General features: G+C 37.7%; 1 long non-coding RNA gene across 3 annotated transcripts in view; it reads left to right on the forward strand.

The window, feature by feature from the left end:
* The window catches only part of LOC123614779 (uncharacterized), an 873,628-nt gene that overhangs the window by 390,322 nt on the left and 460,055 nt on the right, over positions 1–23,251 (forward strand). For all 3 annotated transcript variants that reach the window (XR_012508318.1, XR_012508313.1, XR_012508314.1), the window contains exon 3: positions 4,907–5,022. This is a non-coding gene — a long non-coding RNA (uncharacterized LOC123614779). The remainder of the gene's footprint in view (positions 1–4,906; positions 5,023–23,251) is intronic.

Genomic DNA, 23,251 nt, shown 5'->3' on the forward strand with positions numbered 1-23,251 from the left:
GTTATTTACTAAGCAAAGGCTTTGTTACTGGAAAAGCTTCCTCAGGGCAAATACAATGTCATGAGCTAATTATTTTATAAATACCTACATGGACTAGTTGTTCTTAACATTTTGAGTAGTTCTCAAAGGGTGGTCCCAGGACCAGCAACATATGTGTCATCAGTCTCTGGGAACTTGTTAGAAATGGAGATTTTCAGAGCACAGCCCAGACCTACTGAAGCAGAAACTCTGGGATGGGTCCCGGCAAGCTGTCCTTTAACAAGCTATCCAGGGGATTATGACACATGCTACAATGAGAAAACCATCGACTCAGCCATCCACTTTAATAAAACTCTGCTTGGAATTAAAACAAACCATGAAACAAAACAAAACAAAATGCTTTGTGCCTTCAACATTAAATTTTATCTTTCAAGGGACTCTTAGAAATTCCCTAAATGTCTCTATAAGCACATGGGCCTTATAGTTTGCCTGCCCTAACTCTTAGAACCATTTCCCCTTTCTTCTGCATTCTCTCTTCACTTCATTTTTGCAGCTTTCCCCCCCATCTCCTTTCTCCTTCTCTTGTTTTTTGTTTCTTGTTTGTTTGTTTGTTTTTGTCATTGTGGCTGCATCTCCCTGAATTCCCTTTGGTTTTGCTCTATCTGCACTAAATTCAGACTCCATTTTGCTGCATTTTACTCTCTGCCTTTCCACCTTTATTTTCATTTGCTGTTCCATGAAGGCTGCACATTGCAAGGTTGCCTGTTTCCTAAGAACAAGACTCAAATTATCGACATCACTAAGTGGTCCCACCTTGACCTGCTGGCCATGTACGTCACGGACGTCCTTGGTTACATCTCCATAATGCCTACTCTACTTTTTTTTTTTTAAATGGGAACCATCAATGCAGAGAGTTTACGTAATTCTAATTCCTGCTTGTGGCACACTGTTATCATCTGTCTGTGCAAAGTCTCTCTCATTTAATTACTTATTTATTTGACTTTATTCCTGTTACTCTCATTTTTCTCTTTTTCAGAAGCAACCACTTCTACTAGGTTTGATAGATATATTTGTGAAATAGGTCATTTTAATGTATTTTTGTTTTAAATTTAAATAAATGGTATTAATAAGATCCTGTTTCTTATTTCCACAGCACACTGTTTTTAAGAGTGCTCCATGATACTGAGCATAGGTCTCTTTTGTGGTTTCTGGATAGTGGATAGTACTTGATGGTGTACAACCAGCATACTTCACCTATTTTTTCCCTTCTTTCACTCTCAAAAACAAGGCTACTTAACTTACTATGAAAATGTCCTTTGTTTGCATAGAAAATAATGGGTCTTGGCAGAATAGAACAGGAAGCCTATTACGCTAGTGGGCAGAACAAGGCCTGGCTCAGTGGTGCTTCTTGGTTTTCACCATGAATATGTGACTGCTCCAACTTGGATTTATCAGCTTGTTATTTTTAGGTCTCTCTCCCTTAAGTATGTGGTGCCTCAGAATATTTCTTTCTCTTTATCCTCAAATGAAGAGTGCAGAGGACCATTCTTCCAAGGACTTATTTTTAACAGAGTTCTCCATCTGTTTTTTCCTTCCCAGTGGCAAATGGACACATTCTCGTCTGTTCAGTTAAATTCTGGCTTTCATAAAAAGTGTAATTCCAACAGTTTTTTCCAACATCAGTAAATTCCTGGGCAGTTGGAGTTACACATGTTTCATGAGTAAGAATTGAGAAATGTAATTTAATCCCCCCCAAAAGTAATTAAAAATAGGAAATTAAAAACTGTGCATCAAAGGAGATTTTAATAATTTTCCTTTTTAAAAACACTTTGACTCAGCATACAAGAGAATCAAGAGAATATTGCTAATGATAATAAAAATTAAAAAAAAACTTTACTACTTGTCTTAAAAAAATGTACAGATTTATCTTACATATATTATTTGATTTAATGATTGTGTGGCCATGATCTGTTTCCTGGAACACTGCCTGATACAGAGCAGGTAATCACAATTATAATTTTCTGGTAGATATTTTTGGCTTATTTTGGAAGTGGAGAACTAAACAAAGAAATAATCAGTGACTTTTACAAAATTGCAGCAATAAATTGTAGAATTAGACATCTATCCTGCCTTTTCTGACACAAAAGCCAGGAAATAAATTTAATTTTAATTGTATGTACATTCCAGATGACAGTTTCTTTGTGACTATTACTCTGCCACCCAAACTCATTTCAGATATTGGATGTTAAAACATTGGAGGAGAAACACAATTTTGGGGTAGTGTGATCAAATGGTGTTCATCGTCATTCAGCAGTAAGTCTAGGATGACAGAGGAGCTCTTTTCTCATTTTTGGTTACATTCATTAATTACTGCTTATTTCTTTCTGTTTTTACTTACCTTACTACGTTGACAAATTTAACCGTTTGATAGAAATGTGCCTGTTGATTGCCAACTCCTCAAGAGATCGCCAAAAAAAATCTACTGGTTAAGCAAAGCTACGTTTATTACTTCTTCTGAAGTAAGAACCAACACCTCTCTAATAGAGTCACAGTAGTGTCTCAAAAGGAATGTAAGGAAAAGATATTTCTAAAAGTTATGGAGTCTGACTCGAGTGGTTTAGGATCTTCCCAGGCAGGACACTGATTAGGACTGAGCAAGTTTTGTGCTATGATAACTTCAGGTTGATGGCAGTGAGACAAGAGTGCTGGGGCGAGTCTTGGTACTAGAGCTGCTACTTGATATGCATGTTGTTTGCCGGGTGAGCAATAGATTGTCTTGAAGGGAGAGTTGTTTTCCCAGATGAGTGAACTATTTTCCCAGACAAATCAGTTGCAGGAATTTTCTGAAACAAAGAGTTATATTATTTATCAGTTGACTGGCTTGTATTTCTGGGAAAGAATTTCCTAAAACATGTAGTGAAGTCATGTTGACACAGGTGGCCTCAGTTCTCTGTCTAGAGGTTAATTTAAGTGGTTGTAGGTAGTCTCAATTCTCAACTCTTGCTTCCTGTTCCCCAGAATTTGTTCTTCAATCTGAGTTGAGGAAGTGATCAATCAGATCTACAACCATTGTTTAAAAGATGGCAATCAGGTATCAAGTTTCCAGTGGTGGGGATTTCAACCTCCATAAGCAGCACATTTTCCTGCTCTTTTTGTTGGATGATTATTTTCAGAATCACTTAATGGGACTGCAGTGGCACAATGGCATTTTAACCTCTAGAGATCTCACCTTTGAGAGCAATAGACAGGCAAATATGACCAGGATATTTATGGCCAGAATTTGTAGTCTACTTCTGATCCAGAAACCAAGAGTGGTCACTTAATTGAAGAGAACAAAACATATCCCCGATCTGAAGAGCTGACAGAGAGCTGTGCAGGAATAAACCAAGTGACCTAATCCTTTAGTTCATCCCTTCTTTGCTTTCTTGTTTGTTTTTCATACCAAGAGGTCTCTAGCAATGTAAGTACAATATTCTTCCCCTAAGATGCACATGTTTTCAGTTAAAAAAAGAAAACCAGAATTGTATCTGAAGTGGCCTATTTTGATTCACTTTCTGTACAATTTTATGCAAATTGCAAGGGAGGAATTCTATGGATATGTTGACATTTTCTTTTGCTGTGACACTTTGTGCTGTAACATAGAAGCTGGCTGCATAATTTGTAAGACTTAGGAAATAAAAATGTGAAGCACCTTGTTCAAAAATCTAGAAAGATGTGTAATTAAGCATATCAAATATAATGCTTTAAAAATGTTGTTGTTTGTAAAACATACTAGGGGTAGTAGTAATACGTGTGTAACAGCTCATAAGAATGTTCAACACGTGCTTGTGCCATACCGCGATTTACCCTGTATAAAATGCATTTAACTTTGGGAGGCAATTGAGCTTTTGGGATTTATGGCTGTCCAGGGTAGAAAGAAATTGGGTTGTTAAGAGAGGAAGGAGCAGAGGGTACTGGAGAAGCACGGAGAGGGCAGAAGACAAGTGGGATAGAGGCTGTTCCATTCAAGTTGTGTTTTGGGAGATCTAAAGTAGATACATTTGAATTCTTCTCATTTTCCATGTGTCTTGGCAAAGAACTCTTTTTAGGAAACAGTTTTTGAATCTGAATTTGTTTGGGGTGTTTCTTCATCCAAAGAAAATTTCATCCAATGGGTGCTTTCAGTCTTACTCCCTTCTTCTTTTAAGATGCTTCTGTTGTGAACAAGTTTGCTGATATTAAAAATTATCCCAAATATCCACTGTATTGTCTTAACTACCTTTGGTGCAATTAGGCAACTTAGAAAGATAAGCATTGGGGTTAGTGCCAAACCAATGTAAGAAATAGAAATCTGGCCCAGAGAGTGTATTAAGTTACATTGAGGTGAACTTGATGAGTATCTGCTCTTCGCTGGTTGGATAAGCTCCCGTTGCACTTTGTGTCTTAGCCTCCAAATTAATAGTTGGCTCTCTCCAATCGGAGACTAATGAATGGGCATTTCTTTGTAGATGGACTGTTCCAAGAAGAGAGCTCTTTCAGAACCATGCTCTCATGAACAAAACAGGACAAGGTGGAGGAAGGTTTTTGTAAGATATTGGTAGGCGACCCAAGGCAATGTTTGTCCTATAAGGACATTAGTGCGATGAGCCCTTCTGACCTTGTGAACCTTTGGGGTCTGACTGAGAGATGGACTTACCTATTCTCCTCCCTATGAACTTCCCCACCTAGGTTTACTATAAAAGATGATGAGGACAGATAAAGACAGTCAATAGTGTTGTCAAAAGCTAAGCAGATTTCTACCAAGAAAACATATTTTAAAACTTGAGTAGATAACTAAAGGATTTCTATACAGGGTTCCTCATTTCTAAGAGATAAACTCAGAATTTGAGGATGCAAAGAAAACAAACAAGAGCTCAGATTTGACACCAGGCTTACATTTCCTTCACAGGTGGAAGGGGAGCTTGCTGTTTCCAAATCAAAGGCCTGGAGCTGCAGTGAGCAGCGGTGGTGACTCTCAGCTGGATCACAGGGGCACGTCTAAGATGGTTACTGCTGACTCCTTAAGTGAGTACGTTTAAGTGTTACGTTTACATGCTAAATTTCTTAGATGTACTGCAGTGAGCAAGAATACTACCTCAGCAGTCTTAGTTTCTCAGAGGGGAGACATCAAGGAAGAATATGTGTACACCTTTAGGGTCTATGCTCAAGGAGTTTGAGATGGGCTTTCCAAGGAAGAGAATTGATGGAGGGTGGACGGAGTTTGTGACATAATAAATAATTTAGGATTGGTACACAGAGTAAGATGAGGGTCCTGAGTCATCTTGTTAAAGAAACTTCTGTGTATTTTTCCCACAAATTTGTCGAAACAGGCATTTGAGTATAGAACCGAGTTCTACACTTGTCGACAAAAAATTGATCAGTCAATCTAAGAGAGAAATGGGAAATTTAATTCCAGCCAAATTGAGGATTATAACCTGGGAAAAGCCCTTCAGAAAGCTCTCAGAACTATTCCATCTGTTAGAAGTCAAGGCAGAGTTATATGAGTTTTGAGACAGAGGGCTGCATTTTAAAGATGTATTATTGACAGTTTACATAATCCTAGCCTAAGCATCATCTTGACCCCTTACAAGATCAAGAAGGAATGCTATCTTTCAAGGAATTATCTTGTTGATGCCAGGAGAATGCTGTTTTTTATGGTTGAGCAGGTATTTCTGCCGATGGAAGTTTCGGTCGAAGCGTAACGCAGATACACAACGTACAGTGGAGGGAGAAAGGAGACCAAAGGGCAGAGAAGAATTTTTTTCTGTTTGAATTTTTCTTGTCTTACCATAAAATATGAATTCTATTACACACTAAATATCTGTGAAATTGAGCAGGTATTTTAGGAGAAGCAGAGCACATTAACAAATGATAGATTATTTAGTGAATGAAAAGTCCACATAATTAACACGTATCATAATTACATGTCCTCTTTGGTTTCTTTGTATCAGCCCAGAGGTATTTTAAATATAGATATAGATATAGATATAGATATAGATAAAATTGAAGTATAGTCAGTTTACAATGTTGTGTCAATTTCTAATGTATAGCATAATAGTTCAGTTTAAATATATTTTAAACATTAATTCTGTAAATGTTAACTTTGTGATTGATCGGATAAAATGGAATGAAAACAGAAAACAGGACAAAGAAATTGCTGAATAAATGAGTTGTAAAGTTTAAAAACATTGATTTGGATTTGAGTTAGAACAAAGAGAAAGAAGTCAGACTGTAACTTATTTTTTCCCAGGCGCAGAGCCCCAGGGAAAAGTAACCAATAGCCCTTTTCTCGGTGTGGTCTAACTTGCTCCTTGTGGAGTCTCCAGGGCTCCTAAGGTCTGACTCCATAAGCTTTATGTGTGTGTGTGAGCCAAGTTCTCCTGGTTATTATGCTGTGTCATCCTCAGCTCTTAGAGATCCTATTGGTGACGCATGCTCATGAGGTTTCCTGTTGTCTCTACTGTCGATGCCCAACGTGAGTGCTGGCACCGGTGGTGTGTGCCAGGTCCTCTCCCAAAGCTGTCAGCACTGTATCTTCTTCTTGTCAGCGCCACTTACAAGTTGCAGTACTGATGTGCAAAGATCTTTCATCACCCTGCCTGTATGTTCCTCTTAGCCTCGTGGTTACTTAGGTATTTAGGACTTAAAAACAGTTATTTTAGCTTTTATTCTCCCTAGATTTCAAATGTGTCTATGGTGATCTTGGCTGGAACAAATCTAAATGTGATCATAGTTTTCTCTCTCTCTTTCTTTCTTTCTTTCTTTCTTTCTTTCTTTCTTTCTTTCTTTCTTTCTTTCTTTCTTCCTTCCTTCCTTCCTTCCTTCCTTCCTTCCTTCCTTCCTTCCTTCCTTCCTTTCTTCCTTTCTTTCTTCCTTTCTTCCTTTCTTTCTTTCTTCCTTTCTTTCTTCTTTTCTCTCTCTTTCTCTCTTTCTCTCTCTTTCTTTCTTTCTTAACTACAGTCTTGTTGTTGGGCCATACACGATGCTTCACTTTTATTTTCAGGATGTGGTGTTCTCCAGAATTATCTTCAGCCCCTCAAGCAGGTAGACGCCAGGCACGGCATCCTGCCTGTGCTTAGCCATGCTGTGATATATCTGAATCCTAAGGGTGAGCCAATAGCTTAAGCAGGGGCTTAATCATTTCCAATTAAGAGTGGAAGATGCTTCCCTTGGAGGGATGCCTGGGTAGAGGTTCATTCATGAGATTTTGAGGGATAGGACCCAGGGGAAAAGGGTGTGAAATCTGATGCTATCAGAGGTTGCTGGAAAGAATAATTCTGTTGGGGTATAAAGCTAGCAAGTAGAGACATACAGGAAAAATGGATGTGGGGCGAGAGGATGGCTGTTGAGCCCCTGGGATGCGACCCGCCAAGTGTGGGTCCTTCGCTTCATGCAGGGAAGAATTCAAGAGCGAGCCACAGTTGAGTAAAAGTAGATTTATTTAGAGAAATACATACTACGTAGAATGTAGACTGTTTTAAAAGGCAAGAGAAAGACCATGAGGTGTGGGGGTTGGGTGCTCAGGTTAAAGTAAAAGTAGGTACACACTGCATAGACAGAATGGGGGCCGTCTCCGAAGATGAGGGTGTGGAGAGAGGGGACCATGAGGCATGATGTTGCCAGTTTTCCTGGGCTCGGTAGCTTTATATGTTAATATAAAGGAAGGACCAGTCTAACTAGTCTGGGGAAGGGGCTGGGATTCCCAGGAAGTTGGCCATTTCCCACTCTTTGACCTTTGGTGGCTGGCCTTGGGACTGCCATGGCGCCTGTGGGCGTGTTACTCACCACGCTAATACATTACAGTGGGGTATGATGAGGCTCAAGCTCTACTAGAAGTCAAGTCTCCCACCATCTTGAGCCTCAAGGCCTCCTGGGGGTTGAATCTTTTGCCATTCTGGTGTTAATTGCTGTGTTATTCTTTGAATGGCTATCTCCTGCCCCCTTCCCTCCTGTCTCAGTTCTTTCTTCAGAGACATGGGTGTTTGGAAGAGAAAGAAACACTGAGGCAGAGTGAGAGCATGGGAAATGAACTTTCAGATTCGAGAGAGCTTTTAGATGCCTCCTAAAATATGGCATCTAAAAGAATCTGGGCAGTCACACGACTTTAGACAGAAGTCAGTGTTTCCTCCTACTTCTTTCCTCACATTTGAGATAAAGGAGTATGAGTTAGGGACTGTCCAAGTTTCCATTCGGTTGCGAATTTCAATTCTCAACAAAGAAACCACGTTACTCTGCTAAACTCGGTGGAGTCAGATTCTAACCGTAAGATATATCTGACCTTCATATAATTTGTAATACAGAAATTCCTTACTTCAATCAAGTAGTTTTCTTTCTTAGTACTCTACTTGGTTGACTAGGTATGGAATAAGATGCCTGAAGGCGCAGCAAGAAGAACGCCAGATGAGGAGTGGGGCTGCTTTCTAGGGGTGTCTGAGGCGTTTAATCAAGGTGGTGGAAAAGTTAGAGACACCTTTGGTTACCGTAGTCTGATTCCTACTACAGGAATTTTATAGAAATGAAGCAGACACATTTCAGGGAGTGAAAACTGCAGCCAATATAATTTTGTGTCTTTGTGCTAAAAAATTCTGGGACCAAACATATTTTCCATCATCTGTGCAAAATAATACTGGGGCTAGGGAAAAATAACTTAGACACTTGCTCCAGGGAGTACTTTCTCCTGGACGATAAGATTGTGAACCAATGTAAAAAGCAGTTTGATCATTGAGCCTTGTTTCAAGACCTTAGCTTTGCTGTACCCTATAATCCAATGCCCTTGTATTATAAACTTCCCCCAATCTCAACTATTCTCTGCCTCGCAAGATTTGCCTTAAGATCTCCTGGTCCAAGCCCAGTGGACATCCCCTCTAATTTCCTCATTTGAGACACCACCGACATTGTCAAAGTGACGGTCTCTCTTTTCTGCAGTAAGTCTCACAAACTTGGCTTCGTGTGATGAATAGACGTTGCTGGTGCTATCTGGGGACTTCACTGTTCACGTAACTTATATTAATCTGTAAGCTAAATGGTTAGTCTACATTATAAATTTCATTGTAGTTAGTGTTTCCACATCTAGAATCACTTTTCTAAAAATCTTTATCTGTATTGTGAAATGTTCAAACTCTTGTCCACAGAAATATCGTTTTCATATATAAAGATTTTTTTTAACACTTCCAGCTTGGTTTATCTCTAAAAAACGAGGATTCTGTAGTTATTTGCCCTTAAGTGAAATAGGAAAGAAACAAAAAACAGTGAGAAGCTTTCTCTGTCAAATCCTCCTTACACATTTTTTCGTTTCCCCTCTATTAACTCTGTCCTAGGGTTGAGAAGTCAGCTTCCTGAACTTTCATTTACATACTGCCCTGAAACTTGGACTCTGGTTGCAGCTTGTTAAATTTATTGACTCCAAGTCCCTTGAGCTATTGAAGACTCTGACTGACTGTGTCTGAGAGATGCCACTTGGAGTCAGTTGAAGCTTTTTGCTTTCTACCATTTTCACCATGAACAATTTATCTTACCTAGTTTTCCTTTTAAAAAAGAAAAACACTTATTCCAATATACTGGTTGTTTCATTTGCTAAAATATACAAACATGAAGGAGACATGACTCTGGAGAAAGCGCCAGGGTGTGTCTACGACAGAGCTGTCCGAGGAGTTCACCACAGGCTGGCAGTTTGGACGGACGGGTCCTTGGCTGCAGCCAGCTCTGTGCTCGAGCTAGTGAGTCAGCATGAGATTTGTTTTCTAACAGCCTCAATACTTCCTTTCTGAAAGGAAGCCCTGAAGTTTAGGCAGTCAATCTATTTCTGAACGTGGATATAAAATAAACAAGAAAGCGAAGGAATAGCAACATAACCAAATTTCCTCAGGATCCTGATTGACTTTTCACAGTGCTCAGGAAGGTGGGTTTGTTGTTGACTCCACTGAAGTTAGCCCCACACCCTCTGCCTCCCAAGACTGGGTGGGGGAACATGGGATGCTCCCATCATGACAGGCCTGCCTCTGTGCTCTGAGCCCTTAAACACTGCGAAGGAATGTTTGCGTTAGCTTCCTCGCAGTGACGGAGTCCTGGGGCCAAGTGGCGGAGAATCAGTGGCTGGGATGGGTATATAAACTTAGCTGCTTCTCTGAACATGTGTTTTTACATTGGGACCTACAGAATGAACTGTGTAGAGTAAGTTAAAGCTAGACTTCGTACATGAAGAAACACGTTTTGCCATCTTGTTTTCTTGTGTTCCATTTATGTTCCTCAGAGATGATACTGTTTATTTTTTCTTTATCCTATTTGTATCTTTCCCCCCTTTTTATATCCGAGTTATCTCTGTTCTTGCCATGTGAGTGCAGAAGAGAAGGCACATCAAGTCATGCCTTTACCAGCCATGACACTTGATTGGTAATTTTGCCAAGTTCTAAAATTATTTCAACCAGTAACTAACATTTTGAAATTAAAAGTTGTCATCTAAAAATTCCAACTTCGTGCCTCTGTTAAAAAAAACTGGATCATCTCAAAATACTGGGTTTACGTTCTCACATGGCAACAACTGCCTGGGCCGTGGAGGCTGGGGTCTTTCTGTAGGACCTGTGTTATCCACTCCCTCAGCATTGCCACCACTTCCTGTTTTCCATTACATCCCATCGGATTCATTCTTTGCATTCCTTGCGATTCCAATACTTGGCCACTGCAAGTATTGGAATTTACATTCTTGACACAGTAAGGGGAGGACAGCATTGAATGAGGCTGGTGAGTTCAGCTGTATCAAGATCATATAGAGCCCTGGACTTGGGATTTTTAGATCAATGGTCTTAAGCAGAGGAAAGCAACCTCGTGTAATTAACATAATAGTACCATTAAGTAAATAGTTTATGCTTACTGTAAAGGTGAGAAGATTGGCATTCAGAGGGTTGCAGAATCTCTTCCAAGTTCACTGAGCTGCTGTGACTAGAGGTACAAGTTTCCGATTCCAAAACACATAGACTTTCTGCTGTCCGATGAACACAACTCTCTAATGAAACTGAAGATCATTTATCAGATTACTGTCAAACTAGCCATTGAAGTGAATGGTGAATAAAAGTTGGTCCTTGTATCTGGTGCTATAACTGATTATATTTATTTTGTGTTGGGTTAGAATCAGAGAACTATAGACCAGGCAGAACCTGCATTTGGAAATCAAGTGAAGAGGGGAAGTGTAAGGGACCAGGAAGTAGTTCAGACCCTGTAATAAAATGACCACATCCCATGGAATTTAATCATAAAAACTGAATTCTAAGCCAGTGTGCCAATATCTTCATTTCTCATGATCAATAGATTTGTTAAGAATGACTGAACAATATTTTATGGTTAAGGTCAGTTGCATTGGTCCAAGAGGGTGAATGCTTTCAAGAAACTGAACTACAGAACAGAAGTTTGCATAGACATTGTGGATGTCAAATAAAGGGGTTGCTTTAGATGAAAATTCCTTCCATCCTTCCCTCCTCCTTCCCTCCCTCCCTCCCTCCCTTTCTACTTTTCAAGAATACATATTGAGGCTCTGCTCTGTCCATGATTTTCTGCCAGCATGGGGGACATGATGGTAAATCAAACACATATTGACATATTCATATTCACATAAATAATTATACGGACTATGATAGGAGCAAGAAGAAAAAACATATAAGGTGTTATGAGAATTTAATTATGTAACCTCACTTAGACTGGTGTATTAGATGACTCTCTTACAATGTGGCATTTAAGGTAAATCTGGGAAGAAGAGTAATAGTTTGTCGGGTGAAGGCTGGACAACGGAACTGTTCTGTTAATAGGAATAGTAGGCATTACAGCTCAGAAGGAAAATTTTGGAAGATTACTGTTGCTGACATGTCCTGAGCAATCAGAGAATGGCACAACTGAGATTGTGAGATAAAATGTAGGGCACCCAGTTAGAGTCACATTTCGTATACACAGTGGATAATTTTTGAGTCTGAGAAATACTGTTTATCTGAAAACCCAGACCTGACCTGAGTCTGGAGAGAAACAGAGCAGCCAGATGAAGCAGGAGGTTGGAAAGTGCTCTAAGAACTTTGATTTTGTTCTCAGTTCACTGAGAATTGGTTTGAGCAGGTCAGAGATATGATTTATGCTTTAAAATTTTCACTCGTCTGCTCTGTGGAGAGTGGACCAGAAGGGCAAGAATGGAGATAGAGAGGTAGTAATGAGGTGGTTGACAGAGTTCAGTTTAGAAAAGGCGGTGTGTTGGCCTGGGATTGTGGCAGTCATGCTGCAGGAAAGTGGTTTAGATCTGGAGATTTTGTGGGAATAGAATCAGGAAGACTTGGATGAGGGGCAAAGAGGAGATGCAATCATCCCAGATAATTCAGGTGGGAGGAGAGAGGGAGCATATACTAAAATGTAGACATGTCAATCTTTGGAGAATGTTTGAAGGGGGATTTTCACAAGTTAGTATTTGTCCGCGTTGAATTTGGGATGCTGGAAAGATGTCCAAGTATAGATGTCAAGTTGGCAGATGGATATGTAGGTCTGAGGCTGAGAAGAGAGCTATGGGCTAAAAATATAAATCTGTCTTCAGTCAGATTATAATAGAACGGAAGTAACAGAGTTGGTTGCTTTTTTTGTTTGGCTTACTTAAATCACTCTCTTCTGGTTACTTCATTCTGAGAATGTACCTTGTGCTTTCGATGGATAATTGGGAGGCAATCTGGTTTAATCGCAAAATATTTAAAGAAACATCTCCTAGGGTGAGTTATGATAAAAATGGCCATCTGTTATCTTTTGATTTTCTGTTTCTTTCTGTTTCCAAGGGTGATCCTCTAAGTTTGTCCTTCTGTTTGGGAGAGAATGATAGCCCATGTGCCACCCCTTGTCCTCTGCCGTTCATGGACCAGGGCATCAGGCTGATAATTCCTGAGATAGTGTGCAAGGTAGCTTGAAGGAAGGAGAGACAGGAAGATTTACAGTTTAATTTTTGCAAATCCAGGTCAAAATAGATTGGAAAGTAAATAAAAGGAACGAATTTGAGAGCAATTTCAGGGGACTGACAGAACCTCAAAGCTAACTGAAGATGTGCTCTAAGGACAGAAGATGACTCAAGAATTTTTCTTCTTGTGTTTTTCTTCCACACATCATAGAACTAAAACACAGATGCATTTCTCAAGTTATTTCTACCACTAACTCAAGTAAAGAGGCTGGCTGGCTAATGGAAAATTCCAGAGGGGAAATTTAGGAATTTCTGAAAGCTCTGGATACAGCTGTTGGATCCAGAATTATAATGGGACCCAGAAAGCCTGAATGCCACCTTATCTGAATGTGGAGACAGACTGCTGTCTCAAGGCACTGTTTTTTGGAATGGTAGGAGATGTCCATTCACTACGATCCCTTAGTTTAAAAATTATCATGGACATGAGAACATGAAATTGGGGAAGATTAAAAGTGGTCAAAGTGATATTTGTTTTTCTCATTCCTTTTCTTTCTCTGTTTTTGAGATTAAAGTGCAGAATTATCAACGAAGCTTTATTTACCTATACTGTTCATAATGAGAAAAGTCATAAAAAAGATAGATTTTCTTGCATATTTTAAAAAACTTTCCCGAGTACCCATTATCTTTATTAAGTAGAAAAGTTTAGTTGTGTACATTGTGGATTGTGTATTATATCATTTTAACTTGAAGGAATTCCAGCATTTTTTGGTTCATTTTTATGAAGCATATGTGTAGCACATTACGTTAAAAACTCTTTAAAATAATTTATTAGTTCCTTTTCAAAGTGCCTCTTTGAGACAGGGAGCTGGAAAGTTTTATATTACACAAATGTTCATGGTCATGTTGTGAAATGAGTGAGTTGCTTGATGTGACTTTTGTCCTTTCAACAGAAATTGCCTATCTCCTTGCGTTAATAGGATTCCAAGTTTAAGTTGAAGAAAGGAAATTACTAAAAATGCAGATCTTCAACAAAATAATAATTGTGGACTTCAAAAATGAATAAATTAAACTTCAACTATTAAAATACATTAGTAAACAATATTTTCATGAGTAATAACTGTATTTTAGAGGGTGTAGGACTAAGACATGAACCAGGAAGAGTGGCTTTGTAGAAGGGGCCACTTAAGATGAAAGAGGAGAATAATTTGATCTTCTTTACCTAAAATCCATATGGCCACTGTCTATTTTTAAAGTATCAAGCAGAACTTGGAGTACTCTGTATAAAAATACAGAAAAGGAGCTAGCATTTGATTAATATTGTCAACAATATCCTCTTACCCCTTGTCGTTAGTCAAGATCTTACTTCAGTAAGTGAAGATTGTTCAGAGTATCTTAAATGTTCTGTGTTCGTGTTGTGTACGGACATTGGATAGAATTTACTATTAGGCCACATCAAAATAACCATGAATCTGTAAATCACTTTCCAGGCTTTAAGGGTCAGTTTAAAGATCTAGCTATCATGGTATCAACCTTTGGTGTCACCTTACATTTTTGACATACATCTTTCCTTAAAATTCTCAAGAATGACATGCCCAGATTAATTTTCCAGGCAGTGCCACAGTTATTTTAGATAAAACAAGTGGCACACTTACTCTTTTTCTGAGATTAAATAACTTGGATAAAAGTTTTTTTATAATTTTCACAAATAATTGCTTTGAGTTCTAAATTCTTAGCTGGAGATGGTGGGGGCAGGGTAGTAGGATGAAGTTAAGAAGCAACTCCCTGAAGTAGCAGATGGGAAGAAAAGATTCATTTTGATGCTTGGAGAGGAGCTCATATGCACATATATTGTATAATAATAGCAATAATAGTAAAAATTACAATAATTTGTAATAATAATAATAATGTAGTCATTTTAGCAGTTTTTTATTCTAATTCAACCCTTACTACACCTCTACAGTATTCAAAATCATATTACATATTTTCTTATACTGTCCTCATGGTAAAATATGGGTGTTACCTTATCATTAAATTTGGATTTAATTAAGCCTTTAAAGGGAGCCTATTCAGAAAGTTTTAGACTCAGAAATGGCAAGAAATTTCTGAGTTCCTACCAACTCTGACATAACTGTAGTTGATAATTGGTTCAATGTATCTGTTATGGGACCTAAGAGTCAACACTTTATGAAATTCTACAGGTGTTTCTGTTTTATAGGCAGATAGCTTGGGTACATTTATGTAAACTAAAACTAATACAAAATCATAGTTGATGTCTTTTTATCAGTTGCTGGCCAGTTTCTGAGAATTAATTGAATTGATCCTATTTGCCTGTATTTCAGTTCCAGGAGCAACAAATGTGGCATTAAGACCCATTATTAAACTTCTGGTGGTGTTTTAGATTGTATTTGTAGTTTTCTACATCATATCTCTTTTTGAATTATCTGCACCTATAATAATAATGAGTATAATAACACTTTATATTTGAATAATGATGATAAATCTACCATTTGTTGATAGTTTCCCAGACTCTGTGAGATGCTAATCCCCACAGTATCTTGCTAGATATGTATTATTATCACAAATTTTTTGTCTTTTTATATATATAATATATATATATTTTAATTGAAGTATAGTCAGTTTACAGTGTGTCAATTTCTGGTGTACAGCATAATGCTTCAGTCATATATGAACATACATATATCATATATTCATTTTCATATTATTTTTCACCATAAGTTATTACAAGATATTGAATCGAGTTCCCTGTGCTATATAGTATGAACTTGTTGTTTATATATTTTATATGTATTAGTAGTATCTACAAATCTTGAACTCCCAATTTATCCCTTCCCACCTCCCTGGTAACCATAAGTTTGTTTCTATGTCTGTGAGTCTGTTTCTGTTTTGTAAATAAGTTCGTTTGTCTTTTTTTTAGATTCCACATATAAGTGATATCATAGGGTATTTTTCTTTCTCTTTCTGGCTTACTTCACTTAGAATGACAATCTCCAGGTCCATCCGTGTTGCTGCAAATGGCATTATTTTATTCTTTTAATGGCTGAGTAGTATTCCATTGTATAAATATACCACAGCTTCTTTATCCAGTCATCTGTCAATGGACATTTAGGTTGTTTCCATGTCTTGGCTATTGTAAATAGTGCTGCTATGAACATTGGGGGTGCATGTATCTTTTTGAATTAAGGTTCCCTCTGGATATATACCTAGGAATTGTTACAATTTTATACATGACGATATGGTTGGAAGAGGACTCCTCTAGTCAGGGCAGAAGCCAGAATTAGAATGCATGTCTATTTGGCTCTGTAGCCAGAGGTTTTTGTTTTTGTTTTTGTTTTTCTTTTTCTCTACAGTATTAGAATATGTAGAGATTCTAGTATAAACTATACCTTTTTTTTAATAGTTTATAAATCAATTCATAGATATTACCTAATTTATCTTCACAACACCACCATGGGCTAAGTTTGCTAGGAAAACTAACATTAATATTCTGTTTTGAGTTCCAGAGTTTAAATGACTTTCTCAAGTTCAGATATTCAGATTTTTGTTTAAATTCTGGTGATCTAGCATCTCTATTTTCTTCTCCTGCAGACTACTTCAGACTACTTACTACTTTGTACAAGGGACCAGGGAAATATAAAGATATAGAAGATGCTGCTTGGGACTAACAGAGAGGCTTCAGTATGTCATAGGTCACCTACACACTTTTACTTAATAGTGCAAGGAAATACTCTACATGCATAAAGACAGTAAAAGCAACAGAAGTTTAGAGGAAAGACGTGTGTGTGTGTGTGTGTGTGTGTGTGTGTGTGTGTGTGTGTGTCTGATCAGAGAGGTGGGACTTGAGTTGAATTTTAAAGGAAGGGTAACATTTGACATATAGAACTGAGTGGAGATTGTATATTAGGTAAAAAGATGAGAAATAGCTGAATTATTGTTTGGCAGTTTTTTTTCTCTTTGGTAATCCTCCTTGGCAATTAAATTAAAACAAAAAACAAAACAAAACTAAAAAACTTTTGATAGGAACCTCCAGTGAGTGAGTCATTCTTCTCAGATTTAAATACATCTCAGAAGTTCAAAGTTTTTTTTTTCTTTTTTTTTTTTTCAGGATACATTTCTCTTTTGTAATTACACAGGCAGTGATTTTAAAGCATCTGCCGAAAGATTCCAAATAATTGTTTACTTTTGTTTTTCATTACCTGCCATGTAAATGTACTAGCTGCTTTCTATATCATCCCGGGTCAAATCACTCAGCATTTTAAAACTGTGGGCATTTCATCAGCATTTTGTTTCCTTATGTTAGGCTTGTGTTCTTTCCCTTCCAGTGATTAAACTTTATGTGTTGAAATTTTGAGAACCTTTTGTTCGTGACTCACCAGTCATCACTGGAAGATGTTTCTTATCTTCTAGCAAGATGACTTCTTTTTTTTTCAGAAAAACAGTCTATGGAGCTAGACTATACTTATTATAAATTATGTTTTAACAAATATGGAAAGTTTTTTTTAGCTTTGTTCTTTTAACTCGTCCTCAGGCTTTTGATAATGATAAGCACAGGAAGATAATGTTTTTATGGATGATTATCTAAATCATCAAGAAATTTCCTTATATAGTAGTTCTTCCCCTTCAAGAAAAAAGATTTTTAAAAACATTTCTGCAGGAGCAACGTTAATTTTAGTTAGCGTAAGTTGTGACAATAAACAGCCTTTGAGATTGAGTAAGTTTACCTATAATCATAATATCCTCATTTTATTTTGCCTTACTCCATTCTAGTTTTGGCTCTGTTTCTTTCTCTCTCTCTCTTTCTCTGTCTCTCTCTGTCCATCCACACACACAGGTAAAATACTCATGCTGTTTTGAGTACTGCTTTTGACCATTACTGTGTTATAAAAAAATTTGTTTGGACTTTCTGCCCTTTCTTCATAATTTTATTTTATTGTTTTGCTCTTTTAAATTGTTTGCCTATTATTGGGCAAGATACAAACATGACATATGTTCTCTTTTATTCCTGTTTTTCTTTTCCCTTCGGTCGTGACCTCTCTTCTGATCTTTTGTTCATTTCTGGTAGATTAAAAGTAGGAGTAAAAGGATGGAGCTTATCAAATAAGGAACATTTAAGCAAGACACCTTAATTATGGCCAAGACCAATACTCTGCAGGTACCAATGCAACATTCAGTAGCACCACTTGTGAAAGTTTCTGTGTCCTCATTCCTTTACTCTGAGGAAACATGGTAGCAGAAAGCACATCACTGAATGTGCATCTGGTCCACGCAAAGTCAGAACTTAGACTCGGGTCCCCTGATTTCTCTAAAAGAATGTGATTGGATTTATGGCCTTTGTAATGTGTGAGACTGGCCATGTATTAGGTGGAAAACAAAAGCTAGACTTGTGAGGATTTAGAGATGCTAGCAGATGATTGCTGCAGATTGAGAATCTGGAGAGGAGTCACATATAACCGTACACGCCATTAAAGCTTTAAATGGTGCGAGAAAGTCTGACTGAATAGATATCAACTAAGAGAGGATGAATGGGGTAGAACAGGTTTGCTGGTTCTGCGTCATTGTATTTCCACTTTGCATCTTGTCAACTAGCTAAAGGGTCTAGTTCTCATTTCTTTTCAGTCCTATTGCATCTTAATTATACTATTGTGAATTGAGAATCTATCCTTCACACAGATGTCTACAACTCCATTTTAGTAGTCTTAAAAAAATAACTGGAAATGTGGTAGTGAGGTTGACAGAGGAACCGATTAGTATATTTAATTATTACATTAAACTGTTTTGTCATAGGCTGGCAAAAGATACCTTGATTTCCTCCTATTAATTCTTCTCCCTCCTTTCGAAATTCTGTTTGAGGTGAATTCTGTTGAAATCAGTTAGCATGATGAGATTGAGGAAGCTTTAAAAAAAATTGACTGATGATTTTTTTCATGTCAGGTTCATGTCAGGTTGCACATCTGGCGCTCTCAAAAATTAGGAAGGTGAGAAACATGTTGACTTAATGGAAAGAAAGAACATGGGTCCCTTCATCTGCATTTCATTGGGCGGTGTTTTAATCCTAAACCTGTCATTTGAGCCTGTTACTTTGCCTCTTCTAAACTCAGTTTGTTCATTTTCAGTATGGAAAGGATGGTGATGATACATAATAAACTAACTCACAGAGCTTCTTGAGTGCATCACATGAGGAAATGAAGGTAACTGTGCTTTATGAAGGACTATGCATATGTGAGGAAGACTTGTTAGCATCCCTGATCAGCTTTTACCACACCTGTTTGCATGAGGCGGTGTACCTGTCATTAGTAATGATGCTACAAAAATCTCTGTTTTTTGAATAGAGAATTTTTTATCTATTTGTTACAAATGCTAAATATGATACAGAGATTTATTTTTTGATGTGAGAATTGACCATTTAATTTATTAAAATTTATTCTGTAGTGTGCTTATACTAAGCAGTTTTATTACATGATCTCATTATGCCCTGATGCTTAGCGAGGCTCATTTTTTGAATATCGCACGCAAGTAAAGGGCAGGTTTAGGATTTAAACACCTGTAAGCCTGGTTCCCATGTTGCTGCTTCCATGTCCTGAGCAGGCTGCTTCCTGACTTGGCCTTATCTTTATCCATTATTTACTCTCTTGATACTGAAAACTACTTACCTTGCTTTTCAGATGTATTAACCCTGGTCCAGTGAATTGACAATCTGAATCAGAAAACAGTTGCAGTAGAGACCAAAACAAACTCAAACACTAGATACATTTTCAGATGACCTCATTTTAGGTGGTAGACAAGGATAAATTTGTATAATTTATATATGTGGGGTAGGTGAGGCATTTAGCATATGTATAAGGCAAGGAATACCAACAAAGAAGACATTCTTGTGGTAAAGTCCAAGTTATGGGCATTAAATGCACTGGAGGCAAAAGCCCTGGTTTACACAGGTCACTCTGCCTCTCGGAACCATTCAGTGTCTCTATCTATAAAGTGGGGATTTAGAAATATTTCTTAGATTAGAGTGACATTGTATATAAGAGGTCACAGTACCAATGAGTGGAGAGAGATTTTAACCTAGTAGGGAAATTGAATTTCTTGTGCCCAGTTTTTGGATTTATTTTCAAGTCTTGATTTAGATACTTTGCCTTTGTTTCATGCTGGTAGTGACTGACTCAAACACCAGCATTGGCATTTTTTTCTCATGTGTGCAAAGCATCTCTTATGGAAACAAAATTAAAATAATGGTTCAGCTCCACCCAGAAATGTCAAGTTGCAGCCATTAGCAAGCTATAGTAAAATGTTTGGAATATATCAATAATGGATTACAGTATAAATATTTATGGAGTGCTGTGAGGTAGTTAGTTTCCATCAAGCTGGGGACATGCAAAATTGAATAGATACTGACAGTAAACAAGACTTTGATTAAGTGGTTGTGGCATAATCCTTTTCCAATATTAAACAAATACCATCTTTAAGATTGTTTGATGTAAGGCAGATTTTGGAATTTTGATAGCAAGAAGAATCTTTCTAATAGAATATGTTGTTTTAATGGATTATGAATATAGAATGACTTTGTAAATATCTATATTTTCTTTCTAAGTTTACACAGTAGGTAGGAAAAAATAAGAGAAATATGCCTGTATAATAATGCCCAGATATTTTGGAAATAAAAAAGTAAAATACTTAACACTTTTGTCCCCAAATATAAGTGACTGTCCTATTAAGGCATTCAAATTGGTTTGAACATTTCTTTTTTCTATGTTGCCACTTGATTTTCTTCCTCTGGGAGCCTCTATTAAGAAAGACTAATACTTCCAGAGAAGTGTGGACATTCTTTTTCAGTGGCCTTTTAGAATTGAATTGTATACATACAATAGTTGTAATAAGACCTTAGCACAAGCATTATCTCTAAACTGTTGTCTGAATTTCTCAGAACATGAAAGATGTCATTTCTGGATCAAAAGCCTTCTTATGGAATGGGTCCACAACTAAGCCAGCCCCATGGTGTCCCTGAAGAATTATTGCAGGCAAATGCTGTAAGCCCTTTTAGAATATCACAGAGATTCCACAGGCCATATCTTTTTGCTACTGCCTACGGTAGTAGCTATTTTATTTTATGTTTTTTCACTTTATTTATTTAGTTATTGAAGTATAGTCAGTTTACATTATCATTTCAATTTCTGGTGTACAGCATGATGATTCAGTAATACATGCATGTACATATATTCATTTTCATATTCTTTTTCACCAGAGGTTACTACAAGATATTGAATGTATTTCCCTGTGCTGTAGCAGAAGAAACTTGTTGTTTATCTGCTTTACATATAGTAGTTAGTATCTGCCAGTCTCGAACTCCCAGTTTATCCCTTCCCACCCCCTTTTTCCTAAGTGCTTTACATATATGAACTGACATAAAACGTATGGCAAAGCTGCTAAAAATTATATACTCCAAACTTGGAGACAGGGCAAAATGATTATTTCTTGATTTTTTAAAGTTCATGCTAGATCATTTTCCAGTGAGCCCATCTGAGTATCGTCTGACACACGCAGAGGCTGTGACTTTGGCTGACAATCAATGACTGATAAATGTACAGGCAGTTTATGGCCTTTCAGGTTAGAAGTTGACCTGCAGAAATGAATAAGTTCCTATCCTTTAATAGCCCTGGAGATATATCAACTTCAAAGGTAATATGGTTTTATAGCTCTGTTGAAATTTAACCTAGCGAACACTACATCCAATTTGCAATTTTACTTTGGCGTTCCTTTGTAGCTATTTTATATGTTAGGTAACATTTTACCAAGTGCTAACTAGGACTTTGTTGGAGAATTTTATCTATTTAGCTATTACACTTATGCCAGTGTTATCCTCATTTGATAGACAATGAAATTATGGCAAAGCAAGCTTAAATAATTTGCCCAAATTCAAGCAGCTGGGAAGGAGGTCTAGCTGGGTTTCAAGTCCGTGTATTTTGGCTTAAAAGTCTATTTTCTTCACCATAAGGAATTTGGCCTTTCTCATTTTCCAAGGTATTTATTAATTATATTCTCTCCCCACAAATGAGCAGCACACAATCCTAGTCTCTCCATGCAGTGTGCAAGGCATTAATTGCAGTCCTCTGTGTACAAATACTCAACCATTGTCTTTAGCCTTTTGCCCTCACAAAACAGCCATGGAGAGCCAGTCCACCTAAACCTACTGAACTACACTGTACTGCAATTTGAGTCTTAGGCACTTCTTATATAGGCCCTAAGTCAGGAGAACAATCGTCTTATTAATCATCAAAGATCTCTCTCTTGATTTGGTAACTCAGAGGTGATCAGGACCAGCGTTCAGTGGATTAATTGGTCATCACGATAGTTGCAGCCGAATGGAAGGTCCTAGGATTGTTTGCAAGTAAGCCTCGGGTGACTAGGGCCCGTCCCCAGGCAGGTTTGGCAACCTTGGAAGATAAGATCCCTGCAGGTGTGGGATGACAGGCTCCCTGCAGCCAGGAGAACTGTCTTCTTCCTGGAGGGTGTCTGGGATGGCTGCCATCATGAGGTCGTTCAGGGAGTTTTGCTGCCTCTATCCCACCGCTGGAGAAAGAAAAGAATTAAAGAGAAATGGAGGAGGTCACAAGATACTGACCTTGGCACTCCAAACTGATCACCTCTAAGAATATTCATTGTAGGTGGTGACACAGGAGGCTTTTCAGATTTGAGCTATGGTCAGACTCACTTCGAGTGGTTTAAGAAGTTCATCACTTTGACCTGAGTTGCTCCCTTGTTAGGAAGCAGAGGAGGATAAAAATACAATTTCCAGAAGGGGTTTTCACAACTCTCCAAGGGGTGAGGATTCACAGTTTGTCTCATTGAGCAAGGTTACAGGAAACTCATCTCATAAAAGGAGTTCAGGGTAGGTTTCACCAAGGTCAGGACTCGAGAACAGTGTGTGTTTGGAGAGCAGTCATGCCCCTGATCATCCTTATAATTAAGGTGACTTATGTGAAATAAACAAAACACTGGGTATACGTATTAGAAAAAAGCAACTGCTCTGAGTCTGCCTTTCTTGCTATCACAATAACTCAGTTAGCAAATTAGATGAAATAAACCTTGTTTTGGCTGCTTCCTTGTGATTAGGATATATGCCACATACTGAATGCTTCTCATCTGAGTTCAGAAAGTTAGACTCGTGTGTCTTAAATGTCAGACTCAATAGTTATAACACTTTCTTTTCAGCTAAACATTGTTTGCCTTTTAAAGAAAGAGTTAAAAAACACACTGATTTTTAAATTTCATGACCATACAAGAGAATTTTATCAATACCTCTTAGTTGGAGTTATTTACTTGTATACCACTTTTTTT

Source organism: Camelus bactrianus, chromosome 1, assembly GCF_048773025.1.
Source record: "Camelus bactrianus isolate YW-2024 breed Bactrian camel chromosome 1, ASM4877302v1, whole genome shotgun sequence".
NCBI lineage: Eukaryota > Metazoa > Chordata > Mammalia > Artiodactyla > Camelidae > Camelus > Camelus bactrianus.